General features: G+C 40.4%; 1 pseudogene; it reads left to right on the forward strand.

Moving 5' to 3' along the window:
• The window catches only part of LOC117673818 (serine/threonine-protein kinase Nek3 pseudogene), a 144811-nt pseudogene that overhangs the window by 120394 nt on the left and 775 nt on the right, over positions 1-23642 (forward strand).

The following is a 23642-nucleotide window of genomic DNA, read 5'->3' on the forward strand; positions in this document are numbered from 1 at the left end:
CCAGGCTCAAGGTTGACTCAGCCTTCCATCCTTTCTAAGGTAGGTAAATTGAGGACCCAGTTGTGGTGGCAATAAGCTGACTTTGTATAAATATACAAAAGGATGAAGGCTATTGCTTAACACATTGTAAGCCGCCCTGAGTCTCTGGAGAAGGGCGGCATATAAATCAAACTAAAAAAAAAAAAATTACAATGAGATTTTTTTTGCTTGTCATGAAATAGGGGTGTCATCACCACCATTATTATTCCAATGAAAAATCAACTCTTCTGGAAAGTAAAACACTGGCTTATTTGCTCTTTCCTTTCCCTCTTTGAAATCAGCTGAAATCATGCTTACGGTACCTTGGACTGAGCTATTATTTGCAGAATATGACTCCTCTAAATTTTAAGAATGATCTAGATTATGAGGTTCCTCAGGTCAGGAAGGAAATGATTTAGGCTGAGCTTTGGGAAAATAGGACAGTTTCTGCCCTAACAAAATAGTTGCTACCTCTGCTTCTCCATGCTGCCAGCCTCGTCATTTTTACAATTCTCAAAAGGTCTTTAAAATGCCATTAAGCAGCCCAGTTTTGCTTGCGCTGATTGCAAGAAAGCCACGATTGTGAACTTACAGCCTGTGCCTCAGCACACAGGTGTCACAAAGATTTAACTGTACAGCTGACAACACCAACCCTCTTGGAAGAGGAGAGAGCGCAAGGTGAGGTTTTTCCATTTACTACACCCAGCTCATGTACTGAGGCATGAAATGTATTTATTCTGGAGCAATTTAAGAATGACAGTGGCAGCTCCATGCCTGTGAGCTTTGGAAACTTTGAAAAAGGAGCTTCTTTAAGACATTGTGGTATTGAACATACTTTATCCTTACTTGAACTTTGATGGAGGCAACTTGTGTCAGGTTCCAAGTAATGCATCCATCATAACTTGGACTCCAAGGCATTCCATTTTCTCAAAGTGCAAATTTATTTAGACACACCATATTGGCACTAACTGGTGAAAAGCCAGTACTAACATTCCCAAGCTTTTCACTCCAATATAAGTTTCAGTTTCTCAAGTTTCCAAAACATTGGTCACATTGTCCAATCAAGATGGGAGCTGGTTGCTAAGAGACATCTCTCCTCCTTCTCCTCCGGTCACCCAACAGTAGAATGTGGTTGACTCATCAGCTAGGAATGATGTTTTGACTGAAGGCTCCATCCCCCTCCAGTTCCAAACTGTGTCAAACTGAATTCATGCTAGGATGCTTCAGGGATACAAACAATCCCATACCCCAATCAAATTCAGGCTTGACAGGCTGCTCCCCCCTCAACAGAAGGAACAACTAGCTTGTTGACAAGTAGCTTTCAAAACTGGGCTTTCTCGGGCAAGCTGTCTTCTGTCTACAAAGATCTAGGCACACATTCTCAGGCAGAACAGATGACTGCATTGCCACCTTCAAGAGGGAAATACTGTTTGGATGCTCTCCTTGGAAAATGGATCCCTCTGTACAAATAAGCAAAAGAAAGAGACAAGTACTAGCTTTATTTCACCTTCTGCTTTTTCCTTATGTTTGACAGGTAAAAACTTTTAAAACTATGTTTCCCATCCATCCATACTGCTCCTCTGGAACTGTATATCACTTCCAGCACCCTGCATTTTTTTTCCAGCCTGACCAGAATCCTAGGGAACCTGAGTTGTGTGTGCATTTACGACCCCATGATTTGTGTTTTGGGAGAGCCATGCTGAAATCACATTGTGCTTTCAGGTCAACATTGGGTGAAGAAGTCTCACTGAGCTTTTAAGGTTTTCACCAGACATTAAAATTATTTAATGTGGTTAAATCAGAATGGTTAAATCAAATGAGCTTCCAGGATAGGGACCTACAGATGAAGCTGTTCTGAAAGTTCATCCTCTGAAGATCTTTCTTTTCAGATTTATGTATTTTGTAACCCATAACCAGGACTTTTTCCCTATGGTGTCTTTCTTCGGTTCCCTGTGCTCTCAATTGTTTCAGGAAAAGCAAAGTGTTTTATCTCCGTCATTGGTACTACACCAACAGTATGAAAAATTAAGACCAGCGCTGCTATTTACGGTTTCTAAGACAAGGAATTGGAGATAACAGTCCTTAAGGAAGCTCCCGGAGAAGGGGCCTGCTTTGTCTTCATCTGTCCTGAATATTTGACTGAATTGTTTCCTACTGTATAATGGAACCTCCTAAACCCAAGAAAGATCTCTATAGAGTCTTACACTGATCGTTAGCCAAGATGTGCAGCAGTAGATACAGTCTGTGCCCACTGAGTCTTAAAATCAGGATCACCAGATTTAAAATACAAAGGCCAGCAAATGTTCTGTGCAAAATATTTTATTTTTACAGCCAGTTATTCTGCTTTTTAAATATGCATAGACAATGCTTGAGGAGACAGCAGGTAAATCTCCTATTGCTAACCTATCATAAAGGGCACAGAAAACCAGAGGAAATGAAGGGGAGACTTTCTGACTCATCCACCCTTTGCGACACTTCATTATTTTGTAGGCAGCCCCGTTGATTGACTGACAGATTGATGTTTCTATGTTACCAGCCCCCGCCAGCTCTCTGCAGTTAGCAAAATATTACCCTTAAAATTAATAAAAAACAATTAGAAAGAATGTTTGCTATCCACCAGCAGCGTCCAGATTAAACAACCATGTATCAGTTCATAAAACTTTATCAATAAACTCTTGCTTTTTAGTTAAATGCTTTGTGGAAAGCTTTGACCGACCTTGTGAATGCTATCAGAGAGGGAGCAACTCGATCTCTAGTCATAGAGGGGCCTGGTGGCTCTGCAGACTAAAAAAGCATTGTGATTAACACCAGCTGTCTGCAATTACTGTAAGTTCGAATCTCACCAGGCTCAAGGTTGACTCAGCCTTTCATCCTTTCTAAGGTAGGTAAAATGAGGACCCAGTTTGTGGGGGCAATAAGCTGACTTTGTATAAATATACAAAAGTATGAAGGCTATTGCTTGACGCATTGTAAGCCGCCCTGAGTCTCCGGAGAAGGGCGGCATATAAATCAAATTAAAAAAAAACAAAACTATTCTACAGAGATGGAATATAACCAGAAAAGTCCTATACTATTGTCCCTTGTTCCTTGATCCTATGTGGACTGGGTTGTCTCCACATCCCCAATCATGTCAGTTTTACTTGAAGGAGGCAGTCCTGAATGTTCAAACCATTAAGTTAGTTAAATTAAAGTTAACCATTAAAACAGTTTTTTTTTTTAAAAAAAAATTGTATTTGAAACTCATGTAAATTGAAAGTCAATTCAGCAGTGAGAGCAGTCTTGGTGACCCCTACAGCTCTGGTCCCTGAACTTCACTGGTTATTGGTCTGCTTCTGAGTACAGTTCAAGTTATTAATTATGATCATTAAAGCACTTAAAGGCATAGTGCAGGCTACCCAATGAACCACCTTGTCCTGGTAGGACAAGCCCATCCTACTCTTGCCAGCAAAGAAGGCCTACTTCAGATCCCATTGGTCTGAAGTGGCGCAGCAGACTAATGCTACTGTTAAAGGTAGTATTTAGCTTCCAGCTGCCTGCAATTACTGCGAGTTCAATTCTCACCAGGCTCAAGGTTGACTCAGCCTTCCATTCTTTCTAAGATAGGTAAAATGAGGACCCAGATTGTGGGGGCAATAAGCTGACTTTGTATAAAATATACAAAAGTATGAAGGCTATTGCTTAACGCATTGTAAGCCGCCCTGAGTCTCCGGAGAAGGGCGGCATATAAATCAAAATTTTTTTTAAAAAATTGGTCAGCGAACTCCTATTAGCTGGCCTAGGGATCAGATTGGGAGTTCCACATTGGAGGTGGCTGCTAGATTAATGGCAGAGTCTTCCTCCCCACCCCCACTCTCTACCTGTCCATCTTTTGGGTTATCATACTGATGTATTCTTGTTCTGTTCTTTTTCATTGTTTATTTTAGTGTTCTATTATTTTACTTCTGTTTACACTCTTTTCATTTCTTCCTTTGTATTGTTGTAAATTGCCTGGAGTAGTGCCACCGTGAGATAGGTGGCAAATAAACTTAACAAACAAACGAACAAAATGTGGTTCCTGCATAGCCAACAAAATATAATATTGATAGCTTCCATATGCCAGCAAGGAGGCAACCACATTCTGCACCAACTGCAGTTTCTGGATCGACAGCATTCCATGTACAGCACATCTCTAGTCTATTCTAGAGATGATAAGGGTTGACCATATACCAGGGAATCACACTCCTGGAAGGGTCACAACTTACCAGTTGTGGTACTGGTTTACACCAGTAAACCAGTCAAACTCAGCAAATCCCCACTTCCCAACATTGGCCTCCAGGTGCTTATTTAACGTTAGCTTTGAGTCTGGAAGATCCTCAAGATGTCTTCTCTTATGGAGAGAATCACAGGACTTACATGCACAAAGCCAGAAGGATGCACTGTTCATTTTACAATCTGATAAACTTGGGTAATTTTGCCCCAAATCCAAAGCTGTTAATGTTTATGTTATTTGCTATGCATTTTCCCAAGAGGTAAAGGGATTTCCCCCTGCAATGTTTTCTAGGATTTGGCTTCCTTGGATGGAGAGGCTGGTGGTGTTTTAGCAAAGTCTAAAGCATTTTAAGACATACGAGTACAATATAGATGGAGATAAAAAAACTCTTAAACTAATAACTAGCCTTTTGTTTCTCTTTGAGAGTGTTTTGCATCTTATAAGCTCTGTATTTCTCTGCTGTCATCACTGCCTTTGTACAATTTAATTTGCAAAATGCTTTTGTTGGTTCCTCTCCCACATGGCTAATCTATGCCATCTTTTCTCCCCACCACCACCTATCAGATAATGCAAACTTTACTTGCATCCTACAAGCATCTCCTACCCATTTTTGCCAGCAAAAGTATACTAATTATTATCTATTTACAGCTTTTTCATTATATTCTGCTAGTGTGTGCCATAAAGAGCTTTAAAGATTTAAAACCATCTCTTTGGACTTGGAAGCGTACCGGAAACCAAGGTACTACCTGCCAAACTGGTTTCCCAGAAGTGGTTTCCACACTTTTCCTAATGGTCAAATTGGCCGCGCTGGAAACAACTCGCTGGGGAGAAGAAGCAAAATCTTTTCTGGATTCTGCTAGGTTTTCCCATTTGAAATATTCCCAAAGAATTGTTATATTAAGGGATTATCAGACACTATCCACATTGTTTGCCTGATAAGTAGATGGCCAGCATTATTATTATTATTATTATTATTATTATTATTATTATTATTATTATTATTATTATTGATCTGTTGGAGGCCTGGCTCAGGATGCCAGTTTGCCTGCTGCCAAGATTAAAACTTTGCTGGGGAACTGCACAGAAATATGCAGCCTCCATCAAAGAAATGGTGGCAATATATCACAGATATGGAGATTTCTGCTCAAAGAAAGGCGAGCCACTTGAGAGTTCCTCCTCCAACTCTCTAAGATATTCAGGAGAAGTAAAAAAAAAAAAAGTTCAAAAAGATTTGCAAAGTTCACATATCCTTGAAAGTGGATAAATTTTTTTTACATTTCCTTCATTATAGCCTATGCTTAGCTGTGGAATTAAGAGATTGAAAATGTAGCCTACAACAGGAAGCTGCAGTTATCAGGGAGATGGGCAGCATATAAATTTAATAAATAAATAGATAACTGATGTGTGCAGGCTTGATATTATTTGTCCTTTCCAGACGTAGACTTGACCTCAACCATAACAGGGACAGGTTCAAATGTCTACAGCAGATTAATAAGAACCTGAGTCAGGTTTTTTTCTTATCTCTATCTCTCTGTCACTTTCATATACATACCCTAGAACAACATTCCCCAACCTGATATATTCCACATGTATAACCTACAACTCTACAAATTGCTGGCTAGGGACAGCAAAATGGAGAAGACTACATCTTCTAGACAGCTAGCCCTACGGACAAATAATTGCTGCCAAGTTTGACTAGATGTGAGACTTTGCCATTTAAGACATTGTAGAAGGCACAGCCTTAGAGAACCATTAACCTGTATATTCAAGAAAGAATTTTTAACATATACCAAGACTATATTAATTGCGATAAACATATATAAATGTGCTGTTTTACACACATCTCAAGATAATTTTTTTGTTATTGGCTCTGACGGTGTTTGGCCTTAATGCTGCTATTCTTTACCTGTTTTGCCAATCGGTAAGATATTTCAAAGTTAACACCGACTTGGACTTTGGCTGGAAGGTTTGGCTAGGGCTGATAACAATATGTTGGTTTGACTACAGGCTGTGTAGCGTGAGTGCTTGGTGAAATGTCTATGAATACTTGCTGTGGCATCTTATTTATGTCAGTAGATGGCACTCTTTCTATGAAAACAATCTCCAGGAGTGCTAACATCTCTCTGGCATCTTATTGTAGCAGATCTTTTTTTTTTTTGCTCTGCACACAGTATTTTGAAGGAAACAAAATCCAGAAGAAGACAGGGATCCAAAAGAAACTTTTTCTGAAGGTATATAATAAAAGCTTTCAGTTCAGTTCAGTGTGGCTGGATTGCCCTTTCTAGAACTAGGCCTCCAAAGGGGGTTAGATCTTGATGGCAGATGGATGCAGTTCTCACCTCTCCAGCCTCTGAAAAGGACATGCTGTCTCTTCTGGCATCCTGTTCCAGGAATTCGTGGACAAAATAATTGGGAGTTACATCGGCCTGCCAAGAGCAATACCAGTGGAGAAAGACCAGTAGCAGCTTACAGTTTCAGTGATCTCTGATATAAGAAAGGACACCTCCAGTTCCTGGTCAGGTAAATTGCTGGTCCTTTTTTCAAGCCATTTTTACTTCTTTTCATGATTTAATTGCAAAACAGGGAATTATCTGGAATGTAGATTCATACCTGCCTGCCTAAATCCATTAATCTGAAGTTGTCTTTGTAAGAACTTTGTATGAGTAAAGCTGGGAAAGCTTTGACCCTGCAAATGTTGTTGGGAGTGTAAACCTTGTTAGTCCAGATTGGCTGTGGATGGAAACCCATAAGCATCTTCATTGGTTTATGGTATATTTTATTTGTTCACGTACTTACTGTATTAAATATTAATTCACATCTGGGGGAAGGGGATTTGGATCAATTGATTTTCCCGCTAGCCTTGCCTTCTTTCTCACCTTTTCATCTTCTAAGTGCAGCTTTTGGAACTTCACACAAAACTGATCTCAGTTTTTGGCCAGAAAAAGTAGCCTACCAGTACTTAAAAAAACCCAAAACCCAATAACAACAACCCCAAACCTCTGAAGTTTATTAGGAGAAGACTAGTAAGAAATTTCCTCTAATAATTGCACTATATTTTAATAGATTGTGTCAAGAAAGCACACAACTTATTGGTTAGAGTGCATACTTTATCTGTAAACTGTCTCAAACTCAGTCTCTGCCATCTTCAATTAAAAATCAATTATGTATCAATTGAGGGTGGTAATTGAAATTTTCCTAAGGCTCTGAGGAGCAGCTAGAATAGGCAAAGCTGAATATTTGGATCAGGGGTGAAATGCTCCCGGTTTGGACCAGCTCGGGCGAGTAGGTAGCGATGGCCGCGGGCAGTTCGGAGAACCGGTAGTAAAAATCCCTGCCCCCGCCCCCATGCCCAGCTGAGCCGCTCAATCATCAGAGCCTTTTTTTTCTTTTAAATGGCTCTGACCAGCCAAGCTCTGACGATCCCAGCTTAGTTGCCTGCTAATCATTACTTTGGCTGTACACCGCCCTGAGTTCTTCGGGAGAAGGGCGGTATATAAATTTGATAATAAAATAAAATAAATAAAAACTCAGCTTGGATCGCCAGAGCCATGTAAAAGAAAAAAACTTTTTTCCTTTTAAAAGGCTCTGCCTGCTAATCGGTAGCAAAAATCCCTCCCCTTCCCCCCCTCAGCTTGCTTACTTTAGCTGCTGGTCGCAACGCCTTGCTGTAATCCCTGCAATCGATTGCATAAGCAAGCAACTGAATCTCCCTGCCTGCAATCAAGCAGGCAGGGAGTTGTGGACTTCAACTCCCAGAATTCCTCAGCCAGCAAAGCAAAACTGGCTGAGGAATTCTGGGAGTTGAAGTCTACAAGTCTTAAAGTTGCCAAGGTTGGAGACCCCTGTTCTATTGAGTAACTTTTTTTCCCCTTTGGGAGCTTTAAAAAAATAGTTAATTGGGTTTTTTTTTAATTGTTCTTTTTTTAGACCTAGCCATTTAAAGTTTAGGAAGTTTTAAATTTAGCTGCTTTTATATAAAAATAAAAATAAATTAAAATAAAATAATATTTGTGCAGCTTTCTGAGATTTAGTGTGTTTCTGTAGCGTTTCACTCTAACTACACAATCACACAAAATCTCACAAAGCTGTATGTGGAATTTTGTGTGTGTAAAGTGTGAAAGTTGGTTTTTTGGGCTTTTTGCGGCTGTGTGAGGTTCCTGCTTGTTGCAGGGGCCATTTTGGGTCTAGCACAGCTGCTTTTACATTGTGGGTGAGCCAGTTGTGTTGTGTTGTGTGTGTGTAAAGTGTGAAAGTTGGTTTTTTGGGCTTTTTGTGGCTGTGTGAGGTTCCTGCTTGTTGCAGGGGCCATTTTGGGTCTAGCACAGCTGCTTTTATATTGTGGGTGAGCCAGTTGTGTTATGTTGTGTTTTGTAGGTTAAAAAAGGGCAAAGAAATAATATTGACTTAGCCATGCCCACCTGACCAACAAGCCACACCCTCCCAGTCACCTTACCACCAAGCCCCACCCACTAATTAAGCCACGCCCACAGAACCGGTAGCAAAAAATTTTAGATTTCACCCCTGATTTGGATCACGCCATACACTCCCCCACCTAAGTGTTTCAGGTTAATGGGTTGTGTGAACCTACCCAGGGTTTCTAAACCATGGTTTATGGCACAGTACCATATGTAAGATAGGGATGCGGTGGCTCAGTGGCTAAGATGCTGAGCTTGTCGATCAAAAGGTCAGCAGTTCAGCAGTTCGAATCCCTAGTGCCGCGTAACAGGGTGAGCTCCCATTACTTGTCCCAGCTTCTGCCAACCTAGAAGTTCAAAAGCACATAGAAAATGCAAGTAGAAAAATAGGGACTGCCTTTGGTGGGAAGGTAACAGCATTCCGTGCGCCTTTGGCATTTAGTCATGCCGGCCACATGACCACAGAGACCACAGAGCGCTGGCTCTTTGGCTTTGAAATGGAGATGAGCACCGCCCCCTAGAGTCAGGAATGACTAGCACATATGTGTGAGGGGAACCTTTACCTTTACCATGTGTAAATCTGGCAGTTGCGTTACTCGGCTAGTAAATTTAAGTATGAACTCAAATTCTGAAAGTAGACTAACAACTATAACTTTGTCTTAAAAAGCTACTGATTTCGAAGTACAGAATAGCAAAAGAATCATAGCTACATGTGCAAGTGATTTTAATTTTTCTGCTTTTCAAACCTGCAAATAAGTATGTCCTCACTGAAGCTGCGAAAGTCTTTTTTATAGAAATAAATCTCAGTGCATATTTTTTGCAACCTGGAACCCAGAAGCCTGTGCCCCTATTTGAGATTTATTAGAGTCAATCAAGAGAGGGAAAGAAGCTCCAAAGATCACTGCAATGTTGCTTCTCAGTGGTAAGTATATGTAGCTGAAACCAAGATGCATTTTTAATGATGCAGCAGGCTGAGCTGAGTTTCTTTAACTAAGACTACTCAATGAATTCAGGCTCTGCAAACTGTCTAGTGTGCCACAAATATATTATTTACAGCAGCTTCTTCTTTACCCTTTTAATTTTAAATAGGCTTCACAGTATGATCTAAAAAATGAAGAAAAGTTGTGTCCACCCATAAGTCTCATCTATCCCTGTGTATGTAACTTGGGTGTGCTTTCCTAGGATAGGAGGGGAAACTAGCCTGCATATGGAACATTCTCCAGGACCAGAATGGCTTGCAAAGTGATCTTGCAGATCGAAACGGGGTCAGACAGATAGCAAAGGGACTTGGGTCAGCAACAGCAGAAGAAACCTTGATGGAAAACTTACGTTGATAGTCATGCAAATGTGATACAACCAAGGACAGATCGGTTTGAGGAGTAGAAGTGTCGGGCCATCTGTGCTTTATGCAGCATTTATCATTTGTCCTCGCTGGGTTAAATCAATGGGTTGCAGTAGAACCAGGTTCTAGCTCTGAGGGACTCTGATTTAAAACTGGCTAGGTGGCTTAAGATATGCTACTACTACTTCTATTCTAATGGAAGATGTTGGAACTGCTGTGAAGCTGAAACAGCTGCCCTTTCTGGACTCTGAAGGCTTCAGTGAGAGTAACCGTGTTTTGCAGTGAATGGTGGAGTTTAACCGACCTTTTGATCTTATCTGGCTCTGTATTTCTGAAAGGCCTTTTGCAGACCGCAAGAGCCTTTGGAGGGAAAGTCAGAAGGAACAAAAGAATGTGCCATTTATAAACCCCTCGCCTTCGCTAAGTGCAGTCATAACAGGTATTTTGGGCATAGCTTTATGTTTCCCTCTGGGCAGCCAATAACAATAGGAGGAAGGTTATTCCAGCCGTGAAAACCTCAGAGAGCAAAGGATTAGAGTTGACCCTTGCAGCTGCAATCCAGAAGGGAGACTTTGTGGTTGTGTGTTCCTCTTCTTAGAAAGACGGAGATCTTATTAATTAATTAATTAATTAATTTGTCAAGTACATATTAGATAATGTATATAAGTATAAGCATGAATTGAATATGTAAAATGAATACAAATAAAGGGGACATTAGGACAGGGACTGTAGGCACGCTGGTGCTCTTATGCACGCCCCTTAGGAATGATGTGAGGTCAACAGTAGACAGTCTAAGGTTAAAGTTTTGGGGGTTTGGGGAAGAAACCACAAAGTCAGGTAGCGCATTCCAGGCATTGACCACTCTGTTGCTGAAGTCATATTTTCTGCAATCAAGTTTGGAGTGGTTCACTTTGAGTTTGTATCTATTGTGTGCTCATGTATTGTTGTGGTTGAAGCTGAAGTAGTCATTGACAGGTAGGGCATTGTGGCAGATAATTTTATGAGCCACGCTTAGGTCATACCGAAGGCAGCGTAGTTCTAAGTTTTCTAAGCCTAGAATTTCAAGTCTGGTGGCATAAGGTATTTTGTTGCGAGTGGAGGAGTGGAGGACTTTACTTGTGAAATATTTCTGGACACGCTCAATTGTATTAATGTCCGATATGCAGTGCGGGTTCCAGAAAGATGATCTTCAATCACCAATTGGACAAATCAATATAAATAAGTAAGTAATAATAAGAGAGCCAGTTTGGCTTAGTAGTTAAGGTACCAGGATGGAAAGCAAGAGTCAGTGAGTTCAAGTCCCATCTTAGCCACGAAAGCCAGCTGAGTCCTGACCTTGGGCCAGTCTTCTCTCTCAGTCCAACCCACCTCATAGGATTGTTGTTTTGGGGAAAATGGGAGGAAAAAGGTGTGTTTGATATGTTCACCACCTTGATTTATAAATTAAAATAATATCATTTTATTTATAAAAAAATAATAAAGTCAGGATACAAATAAATAAATAAATATTAAATATATATATATATTGAACAGACCAACAGAAGAATGAGTGTGCGCATCGAGGAACACAAAAACTCAATACAAAAGCAAGAACACACATCATCATTAGTTCAACATATAAATACAACAGGACACAACATTAATTTTAATAAAACCAAAACAGTTGCAAAAATAGAACATCTCAATGGCAGGATAATCAGAGAAGCAATAGAAATGGAAAAAAGACCATATTGCATGAATAAACGGGATGACACTTCACGTCTGCCTACTATTTGGAAACCTGCTCTCATAGATAGACAAATCTTAACACCATCTATAAAACATAAACCAAACATTACACAAAAAAATCCCAACCAAATCATATTCAAACCAGCCACAAAGATGAAGCCCTGCCACCTAGTGGAGAAAAACCGACCATACACCCGAAGCCAAGCCAATAAACACATACTGGGACTCCCAACCAATCAGAATGAAAAGGTGGAGCCATCCCAGAATACCAGCACCAGATTTGAAATACCAACGTCAGTTAGTGCAAAATGACTGCTGACATAAGCCTGATGATGGCAGATGGGATTCTGCCGAAACGTCGCTTCTACCCTTTTAGGGATATATCCACAATTACACGGGAAGAAACCCGAAATATTAACTATACACACATACATACCCGTGAAAACTTACACACACAGACACACACACACACACACACACACACACACACACACACACACACACATATATATATATATATATATATATATATATATATATATATATATGTGCATATTCTTTCTAGCCAGGTTTTACCTACGTAAACTAAGTTGTTCTACAGCCCTGGTTCTGTGAAATCTCATTCACAAGTTTCTGGGCCTTTTTTTCTGCTGACAAACTGCAACTCTGTGTTGCTCTCTGGGAGACTCAGATAGCTATTTCTGCCTTTTAAGGCGTCATCAGTGAGCCACACCCACTTCTCAGATATCCTCCCTGTAAAGAGTTGCAGTTTGTCAGCAGAAAAAAGGCCCAGAAACTTGTGAATGAGATTTCACAGAACCAGGGCTGTAGAACAACTTAGTTTACGTAGGTAAAACCTGGCTAGAAAGAATATGTACATAAAAGCCTACGAAAAAGAAAAAGACATATACACACACACTGTATATATATGTTTTCTGAGGTTTTTGCGGGTGTTTGTATGTAGGTCTTTAGTTATTCGGGTTTTCTCCCGCGTAAAATTGGAAGTGTCTTGGCGACGTTTCAACGAAGTCTCATTCGTCATCTTCAGGCTGGTGTTTTTGGCTTCGTGCTTCTAGGAGCAATGTGTGATCGCAGCTGTTTCTTCCTTTTAACTTCCAGTGGGGGTGTGAACTGATTGGGTGGGAGCTTGGCAGTGTTCTGACTGGGTGGAGGTGTGTTCTGATTGGTTGGGGGTTTGGCTGTGCTCTGATTGGATGGGGGTTTGGCTGTGCTCTGATTGGCTGGGGGTGTGTTCTGTTTAGGTGGGGGCTTGGTTGTGCTCGTGTTAGTCTGAGTTGCAGGGGGATTTGAGCTGGTGAGCTGCGTTGCTGTTGTTCGAACGCGAAGCCAAACAACAGCAACGCAGCTCACCAGCTTCGTGCTTCTAGGAGCAATGATTGCCGATAACACCAGCCTGAAGATGACTAATGAGACTTTGTCGAAACGTCGCCAAGACACTTCCAATTTTACGTGGGAGAAAACCCAAATAACCAAAGACCTACATACAAACACCCGCGAAAACCTCAGAAAACAAATGTGTGTGTGTGTGTGTGTGTGTGTGTGTGTGTACAGTTAATATCTCGGGTTTCTTCCCATGTAATTGTAAACATATCCTTAAAAGGGTAGTAGCGACGTTTCAAACTTATGTTTGCCCATAAGCACCAAAATGAGAACTTCAGCCAGAAGATGATGAATGCGATTTCGTCAAAACATTGCTACTACCCTTTTAAGGATATGTTTACAATTACACGGGAAGAAACCCGAGATATTAACTGTACACACATATATACCCATGAAAACTTACATAAACACACACACACACACACACATATATATACATATATATATATATATACCACCCCAATGATGCCCTTGCCGTGATATCCCAGTGCTCAACCCCGCCAAGACCGAGTGGCTGTGGCTTCTGGCGTCCCAATATAGTCAGCTGGTGCCATTACTGACTATTAGGGGCGAGTCATTGGCCCCCACAGAGAGGGCTTGCAACTTGGGTGTCCTCCTGGACACACGGCTGTCCTTGTGGCGGCCGTGGCCAGGGGGGCGTTTTATCAGGTTCGCCTGATCTGCCAGTTGCGGCCGTTTCTGGATTGAGATTCCTTACGCATGGTCACTCACGCCCTCGTCACCTCCCGTCTGGACTACTGCAATGCTCTCTACATGGGGCTCCCCTTGAAGAGCGACCGGAGGCTCCAACTGGTGCAGAATGCAGCCACACGGGTGATTGTGGGAGCGACATGGCGCTCCCATGTAACACCTCTCCTGCGCGAGCTGCACTGGCTTCCGGTGGTCTTTCCGGCGATTCAAGGTGCTGGTTTAGAGCGCTCCATGACTTAGGACCCGGGTATCTTCGAGACCGCCTTCTGCCACCAAGAGCCTCCTGCCGGCCAGTACACTCCCACAGAGAGGGGCTCCTTGGGGTGCCGTCGGTCAAATAGTGTCAGCTGGCGGCCCCCAGGGGGAGAGCCTTCTCTGTGGGGGCACCTGCCCTATGGAACGAATTGCCCCCAGAGATAAGGAGGATTCCAGATCTACGCACCTTCCGTTGTGCCCTCAAGACCTTTCTATTCCAACAAGCCGGGCTGGCCTAACTCTTTTAATTGAGTAATTTAGTTCTTAATTTGATTTTAAATTGGGGCTGTTTTAATTGTCGTGGGCCAATACTATTTAATTTGTTTTAAACTATTTTTAAATTTTGTATTCTATGTATTTTTATCTTCGGCTGTTCACCACCCTGAGTCCTTCAGGAGAAGGGCGGTATATAAATTTGAACAATAAATAAATAAAATAAATAAATATGAAGGGTATCAAGTTAGGGAATATGAAACATTCAAATTAAACATTACTACAAGTACACAGATGTATAAGGATGGGTCTTTGCTCAAAAGTTCTTTGTTCCTCTACCCACCATCCCAACTCTACCATCTTCCGTGCACTGCAGGAAAAGTTTCAGAAATGTAACACCTGCTAGATTCGTTTGACTTTCCTGCTTGGTAGTTCCCTAATTGTGCAGTTTCCATAGTATCTAGAGAGCCCCCAAATGTTGAGATCTCTGAATCACTGCTTCACTTTATAGTTTCTTTTTGTTTTTTTAAAGTCAAAACAAAACACATGTTGTTGGGTTTTTTTTTTAAACTGTACACTATGGTGCACAAATGATCCTGCAGCGGGGGTTAGGAGTCCAGGCGCATGAAGTGCCAGGGCCTTGGAGACAATAGTGGATGAAAATGACAATGCTAATCTAACTAGCCTTTGCCAATGCCTGGGAGGTACAGTGATGTCAAGTTGATAACCTGGAAAATAGACTTAGATTAAGAAATATCAATATAATCATCCCTGCCTGACCTAAGCAGGGAGCCTAGTTGAAATGGACAGGATGTTCTTCAGAGAATTGACAGGTTCACATGGGTTGCTAAGTGGTCCATTTTATATCAGTCATAAGTGTTAGATAGATTAAATCACACAGACAGAATTGTCTCTTAAATAATACTAGAGCGGTGAGAAGAGAATCACCTTTAACACTTCAGTCTTTTTTGCTTCCTTTGATGCTTTATTATTTGTTTAATAATGTAGTATAGCGAATAATGACTGAAACAGCCAGACATGGAAATAGAGACCGAGTAGGTATATTTTAGCTCTAATCACATGATCTAAAAGTAATGTTTTGATTGTGATTGAGAAGGAATTCCCCTTCTAAAGTTCAAGTAGTACTCATTTATGTCATCCTTTATTTGTATCCTTAAGAGGAGTGTGAGAGAGAAGTGAAAATGTAACTTTTTCTTCCATAGAAGCAGAAAATATTCAGCACATATTATTCTCAAAGCATACATTAGGTGATAGTCCTGGGAATTTTTTTTTCTTCATTCAGCTTCATTTGCTCAGGGCTTCCAGAAACACAACTTCATATCTGAGTATTTTATATCATTCAATGAACTGCAAATGCTGTAACATTCACACTTTGCAACTGCTTCTGTTTGCCTCAGAATAACTGGCAGGACGACTGACTGTATTTTATCTCCATTTTTTTCTGCCCAACCTGACAAGAAATATTTTTCAAAGTTTATTATTGTTGTTGTTATTATTATTATTATTGTTGTTGTTGTTGTTGTTGTTGTTGTTATTATTATTTAATCTTTAGTGAGATTCACAGCCTTTGAGGCTAGTTAATAGCTCAGCAGCTCGAGTCCTAACCAAGGACCTAGGAACTGTTAAGGTATCGTCGGAGGATGTAAGCTGTTCCGAGTAAGGTGGGTTTTTTGTAGAGTCAAAATGTTCAAGTCTGGCAAATTTAGAATTTCTAAATAGCGGGGTAGCCCTTTGGGTATTGCACTCTTTTGCTGAAGTCATATTTTCTGCAATCGAGTTTGGAGTGGTTCACTTTAAGTTGGTATCTATTGTGTGCTCGTGTATTGTTGTGGTTGAAGCTTTATCTTTTTTTCAAGGGGACAGAAAGGGAGGCAGAGCGGTGGTGTCACCATCCTGAAAGATTAAACAAGCATTTACTGCACAATTCCTGCCCTCCTGTGCTTCTTTGACACAATGTGTTTAACTTCTGCTTGTGGCACACACTTTGTTGCCTTCAGGGAGACACAACATGTTCAAATGTACTAAGGACTCATCTCTCATTTCTATATATATTTATATAACAATCTATTTTTCTTCCATCCAGGAATTCAGAGCAAATTTAAATCATCCCAAGTGTTCAAGCCTATAGATTCTATAGATGACACTATGCCTTGAGGTGTAGTTCCTGTCTTTATCCTTTAATCTGTCCAGTGTTGTACTGAACCATTAGCAAAGTCATCACTGAATCAGTTTACTTCCTGAACACGCAGTGCTTGGAATAGCTTATATCAGCAACATTGCAGCCAATAGAAATGTTACCAAATTATGTAACTCCCACAGGATTCTAATTGTTACTAATTTCTACCAATAACACAGTTTACTCCCACTTATATGAATGTTTTCATATAATTCTCTGATAATATCAAGCTCTCCCGACAGAAACACGTGTACGCTAGTCCTCAAGCAATTTACCTTAGTAAAATGGGAAAGAAGAAGTTTTATAAAGTACAGGACTATCATGGCAGCAACATGGACAGTAGAGGCTTAAGAATGATTTATTTGTCTTAAATTAAGCTTTAGGGAGCTCTTACTAGCAGCTCTTTCTGATCTCCGTTCTACCGCAGCAATATATGGGCTTTGGTAAGGAAGTAAATATATTCTATTCCTTTTCCAATTTATATTTGTAGGAAGTGGCTTCTCTGAAATCCATCTCTTTGAATAAAGAAACTGGATTGGGGTGACAAAGTGAATGCATCTATTTTTCATAAAGGCCCCAGGATGTAGAAGATCAGTATGTTTCCTCCTAATTAAATTTGCTGTCAAAGCTAAAATAAGTCACAGGTTCGAGCTATGTTAATATATTTAATCCCATCTCCTCCAGCTCTATTGTCCCTGAGATTTCGCAACCAGAAGTCATATGGCTCTGTCAGAATGAAGATTTATTTACAAAAATAATTAGTGCATAAGACATACAGTATACATACCAGATTCATTTGGTAATTCTTGTTTCTGGTTTCTGACCCATTTAGTTTTGCCTGTTCCTTTATTCTCAGCAGGGAAGGGAAACTGATATTGTGTATTGTTAAAAAGAAGGGCGAGATGCTAATATTATATTTTGAAAGTATCAGACGGGAATATATTACATAACAAAATCAGGTGTTATTTTAAAAGAAGATTTCTGATCTTCTTCACTCAGGGGAAAATTTGAAGTTACTTGATATAATACAGATACAAGAAAAGAAACAATTTCCCCCCAAGATATATTCATAGCTTTTTGGTTTGTATATCTTGCTGGTATTAGCAATATTTCTTTTTTCTTTTTAAAAAAATTCTTGCATTATTTGGACTCCATGGAAAAATGAGACAAACCTATCCCTCCCCGATAAGAAGCAATTTTATCTTTAAGTGTGTCTCAGATTAAAGCACCAAATGCTCTATCCAATCTTAAACACCAATGATATATAGACAAATTTGCTTTGAGGGAACAAAATCTATCCACCTAGTATGTGGAAAACCCTTTGCCAGTAATCAGTCAAATCAAGTCCAGAAGCTTTTCCTGACCCACTGTATCCTCTTGACTCTTCTCTTTTCCTAGTATGAACTGCAAATTCTTGAACAATCCTCTTGTTTTATGAACCAGCATGGGGAAAATGCAAAACTCTCCTGATGTAATTAACAATATCGCAGACTGCCCACTAAGGGCTCTAATAGAAAATTCCACATTTCAAGGAACATAAGCACAGCAGGCGAAAAAGAGAAGCCATTCCATCAGCCTGAGCTGTTGAAAATGAAAGGGCAGCTTGTAGTAGATAGTGCAGAACTCTGGAACTGTGTGACAAGATTCCTTGCACATCCAAAATGCCAGAACATGCAAGAAAAGAAGAAGAAGAAGAAGCTGACAGTGGGATTAATGGGAGGAAGGGAAAAAAAAAGGCTCATCAGGATGTTGATGCTGAATAAATGAAATTAGAAGCATCGACACTAAAGGACAGCCTGGATATGCTCTACTTGACCTAGAAATACTTCTTCCTTGTTTTAAATATCTGTAATGTTGATAAAAACCCTCTAAACAGAATCAAGGAATTCACTCATTGTGCATGCCTTCCCTAACCTGATTTACTGAGTGACCCACAAGTGTCTAAGTTCACGTAACAGACTAAGCGACATACACACACACTGAACTTATGAAGAATGACTGTGCAAAATATGCGAAGTCTAAATCAAGCAAACTACTCAAGGGTTCACCCCAATATCTGAAGCCATTCTCCAATTCCATTAATGAATTGAAGGAAGTTATGATGGTACTGAAAACATATCCTAGGCATAAGCACAGTCTTGTGTGTTGGGGTGGTACATTTTGCCTAGCATTTGTAATTGTGATTCCCCCAGGAAAATGTTTCTTTTTGTTGTGGATCTTAATTTCACCCCATGCTGCCAGAGTTCTATAGAAGGCTGTGATCACAGTTGTTGGGAACAACTGCTGAGATCTTGAGGGAAGATCAGGAAAGAAAATTAGAAAACTTTCATATACTTTCACAGTTCACAACAGTGATGGGGCAGCCTTCTGCTGTAGCAAATATCCTCCAGATATTCCCAGTCAGACTGCTGGGAATTGTAATGGCAACACACCTGGTGGGGAAGGCTGCATTATAGCTTCTGTAGATTCAGGTTCAGTCCTAGTAATGCCAATTGAAAGTCTTATTCATGTACAAGTAGTTCTTGACTTACAACAGTTCATTCAGGGACCATTCGAAGTTACAATGGCACTGAAAAAAGTGACTTATGGCCAGAGGTGGTATTCAGCCGGTTTGGACCGGTTCACCTGAACCGGTAGCGGAAATGGTGGGTGGGCCCTTCTCCCCTGCCTTGGCTCTATGCTATTTAGCCACGTTTTTGAGTCTGGGCACATGCACGGAAGGTGCACGCGTGAAAAAAGTACTAGTGTGGAAGGCAGCTGTGCACGCAAACCGGGCACATGTACTCATGGCGAACCAGTAGTAACATAATTTATTTATTTTATTTATTTATTTGTTTAAATTTCTATACCGCCCTTCTCCAAATAGGACTCAGGGCGGTGCACAGCCTAAGTAAAAACAAAGCATACAAAATTTAAAAAACAGTATTAAAATAATTAAATATTCTGGCCGTAAATTAAAACAACCCAATTTAAAATCAATTTAAAATTTAGCTCAAGCCAGCTTGAGCCATAATGTGAAACCCACCGCTGCTTATGGCCATTTTTCACACTTATGACCATTGCAGTACCCCCCTGATCAAATGATCAAAATTTGGATGCTTAGCAACCGATTCATATTGATGACAGTTGCAGTGTCCCGGGGTCATGTGATCACCTTTTGTGACTTTCTGACAAGAAAGTCAATGGGGAAGCCAAATTCACTTAACAACCATGTTACTAACCTAACAACTGCAGTGATACACGGAACAGCTGTGGCAAGAAAGGCTTACAAAAAAATGGGGCAAAGCTCACTTAACAACTGTCTCTCTTACTAAGAGAAAATTTGGGCTCAATTGAGGTTGGACGTTGAGGACCATCTATATTTCTAATGTATTAAAGATAAGCTTTCCCAGGAAGAAAAACAGGGGAAGATATACTCTTGATATACAGTATAAGGATATTCTTTTTGTTTTCCAGTCTATCTGTAATTGTGTTAGCATCTTGCTGGAAAAAAATCATAGTAATTTAGACTGGAATAGTGACAGCAGAGAAAAAAAAAGGAATTAGCTCAGAAGAATACACTTATCTGTATTTTTCTTGCTTGCTTGCTTTCAATGAAAGCTGCTCGGTTTTAGTGACTTGGCTCTTGGTTCTTGCCATTTCTTTATGTCCAAAATTGTGCAATATTAAATTCTGGATAAATTGGAGGTAATTCTGATCCTGCACACAGATTTATACAAGTACAAAACAGCTGCTGCAGTGGAAAAGAAATCCAGGAGATTATTTCTTTCTTGTAATATACTATATGGGAGCATGGATGCATCGACTGGCAACAAATTCAAACAATAAAAATGGTGGTGTACAGGTGAATACTATTCGTTCTTAAAGTGAAAAAATCATTCCTATGGAATATGACTACTTCTGCCAAAATTCTTTTTGTAAAAGTAAATTGGGTAAATTGGTTGTATTAGCTGTCAAATCACAGGACAATTTCCATTATCAAGTGCAGTATACTTCTGTTGGAAGAAATATCCATCTGGTTCAGTTCCAAGTGGGGAGAAAGACACTGGAAACGTGGAAGCTGATTGGAAAGATGGTTTATTGAGGAACAGGACCACATGGGTTTGAGGTCCTGGGCAGCTGACCACATGGGTCTGAGAGTGAGGGGTTTTTATACCCTCTCTTGGGCTTTGAACTTGAGCTTCCTGTTCCTGTGAAATTCTATTGGCTGTTGTAGGGGGTCATAGCTAACTTTTTAAGGTTGTCTGAGTTAAGTTTGATTGAAGCCTGGACTCTCTGAGATGATGTAATGAGGAGGCTTGTGTCCTGAAAGAGTGTTGGGCAATTCCTATTGTGTCTTAATGGCTTTCCTGGTTTGGATCTTGAGTGAGGACTGATCCTACCATTCTACCTAATTCTGCCTTTGCCTTGAATGGATTACCAAATCTGCATTTCTAAAAATTGTCCTCAGCTTGGGGACAGGGAACTGTGGCTCTGAGTTTCTGTCTCCCTTTAAGATTTTTATTTCTCTTTTAGGGGAAATATAATATTCTGCCTTCTTAATAGTTCTCAAAATATTTCATTTTTCGAGGAGAGGGGTGGGTGCTGACTTTCTACACTTCTGTGTATGAGTTCCTAGAAACAACTGGCCATGATGTTCGTGTTATGCTGGTGAACTTTCAAAGGCATCTAACTGACCAACCTACTGGTGGAAACATAATGCTAGATAGAACCTGGCTTTACTTATGACACAGTGGTGAAATCCAAATTTTTTTACTACTGGTTCTGTGGGCATAGCTTGGTGGGCATGGTGTGGCTTGGTGGGCGTGGCAGGGGAAGGATACTGCAAAATCTCCATTTCCACCCCACTCTGGGGCCAGCCAGAGGTAGTATTTGCTGGTTGTCTGAACTATTCAAAATTTCAGCTACCAGTTCTCCAAACTGCTCAAAATTTCCACTACTGATTCTCCAGAACCTGTCATAACCTGCTGGATTTCACCCCTGCTATAACAGCAGTTCTTATGTTTATATTTTAAACTATCACAGTGTAAGTGCTCCCTATGAAGGATCTGTGTATCAGTGGTGGTATTCAGTCAATTCTATCCGGTTCGAGTGAATTGGTAGCAGCAGCTGCAGGAGGCTCCGCCCACCTGACCAGATATCATCACGTTGTTTTTCACACTCTGCGCATGTGCGGAAGGCTCTGCCCATGCACATGCACTCACATTTGCAAACTGGTAGCGAAGGCAAGTGAATACCACCCCTGTTGTGTATGTCCTCATAGTTTTTAACCATCTGATAGTTCCAAAGCAAATGTTGTGCCTCAGGTATCCTCAAATGAAATACTGACCTGGTTCACACAATGGAAAATGAATTAGCAAAGTAATGCAAAATGAAGCTAGTAACTGCACAAATGTGATTATTCAAAAAGCAGTGGTTTTAATTTAAAGGGCCATTCTACACATTGATTAGGGCAGCATTCCACCCAATGTGTTTCTTCTCCTCAATCCATCCGTTAGAGGCTTGTGCATATGCGGATTTCTCCAAAGTATTGTATGGTGTGTGTGTGGGTTTTGAGTTAATCTAGTACAGGGATGCCAAACTCAAGGCCCAGGGGCCACATCCAGCCTGCAGGGTGCTTGGATCTGGCTCATGGGGTCAGCAAAGGACTGGCCCACAGTGCCTCTGCAAAAGAAAATGGAGGTCAGTTACATGCGGCCCTCCCGAGCTCTGTTTTCACTGGCAGAGGGTTGTAGGAGGCTGTCGCAGCTGAAAATGGAGCTTGGGAGCCCGTTTTTGCTGGCAGAGTGCATGGGCCACTACAGGCATCCCCGACACAAGTGACATTGAGCTGGCCATGCCCCTCTGGCCATGCTTCTGCCCCCCCCAGGTCAAATACAACCCTGATGCGACCCTCAATGAAATCGACCCCTGATATAGCAGGAGCAAAATTGACTCCTTTTTTAGGACTCCAAAATTGACTCCTTCCTAAAAATTTTAGGAAGAAGGCAATGGGAAGATACTTTTACACTGTATCAGCACAGCACCTACAGCCATCAGGAATTGCTAGATTTTACCTGGTAGGACCAGGTGCAAATTTATTGAGATGAAAGTATCGGTCTGAATGGGCTGACCTCCCTTAATTCAAAATCTGAGAATGTTTTCTTGTGCCAGCTTTTATCAATAGAAAGGGAGTTCCTACCCTTAATAATAGGTTGAGGAGATACTGCTGCCTATTTTTGTTGTGGCTGCATTGTCACATTTCAGCTATCTCTAATAAAAGTGCAGGGAAAATATTATGTCCTCTCCCTTGAGAACATGCTATATTCTTGGCGGTTCTCTTGTTGTATTGATTTTTGTTGTCTTGAGGTTTTTTTTAAAAAAGCATGTCTTTGTATTTTATTTTGGAAGCTTTATTTCTGAGAAATTCCAACAAACTCTCATGGCAAAATTTTCATTTTCCTGATGTTCTGAAACTGCTGCCTTTAAGGTTGATTCTCACAAATTGTGGGAACACTTCTTGTTTTTTTTAAATCAGAACATGCTTCTCTGACTTCCATTAACTAAAGAGTAGAGGCTACCGGAAAGAAAAAAAACTTGAGTTCTAAGGAATAATATTCCTGAAGGAAAACTGCAGTTGATTCTCCTAAGTAAAAGGAAAATAAAAATTAAGCAAAATTTTAAAACTCCTAATATTGTGGAAGAGAAGGAAATTGTGAAAGGAAATATTGAATCTGCTCAGCTTTCTGAAGACACCTGCAAAAATTAAAGCGTTTCGATTATCATGGAGAATTACAATGTATAATAGTACTTGGAGAAGGATCATTTGGTAGAGTCCTCTTAGTCCAGCATAAAAGCATAAGACAGAAATATGCAATGAAAGAGATCAAATGTCCCAAGTCTGTCTTCAATATAGAAAAGACCTGGAATGAAGCTATCATATTGGCTAAAATGAACCATCTAAATATTGTGATGCATGCAGTCTCTTTTGAAGCTGATGGACTTTCACATATAGTGATGGAATATTGTAGTGGCAGAGATCTCCTACAAAAGTGTTGGAATACATTATTAGAATGTATTTTTGTGCAACAACTGCAGTAGTATTCAGCTAGTAGATGGCAGTGTTTACAAGTT

Source organism: Pantherophis guttatus, chromosome 2, assembly GCF_059756535.1.
Source record: "Pantherophis guttatus breed Tessera chromosome 2, ASM5975653v1, whole genome shotgun sequence".
NCBI classification, from domain to species: Eukaryota; Metazoa; Chordata; class Lepidosauria; order Squamata; family Colubridae; genus Pantherophis; species Pantherophis guttatus.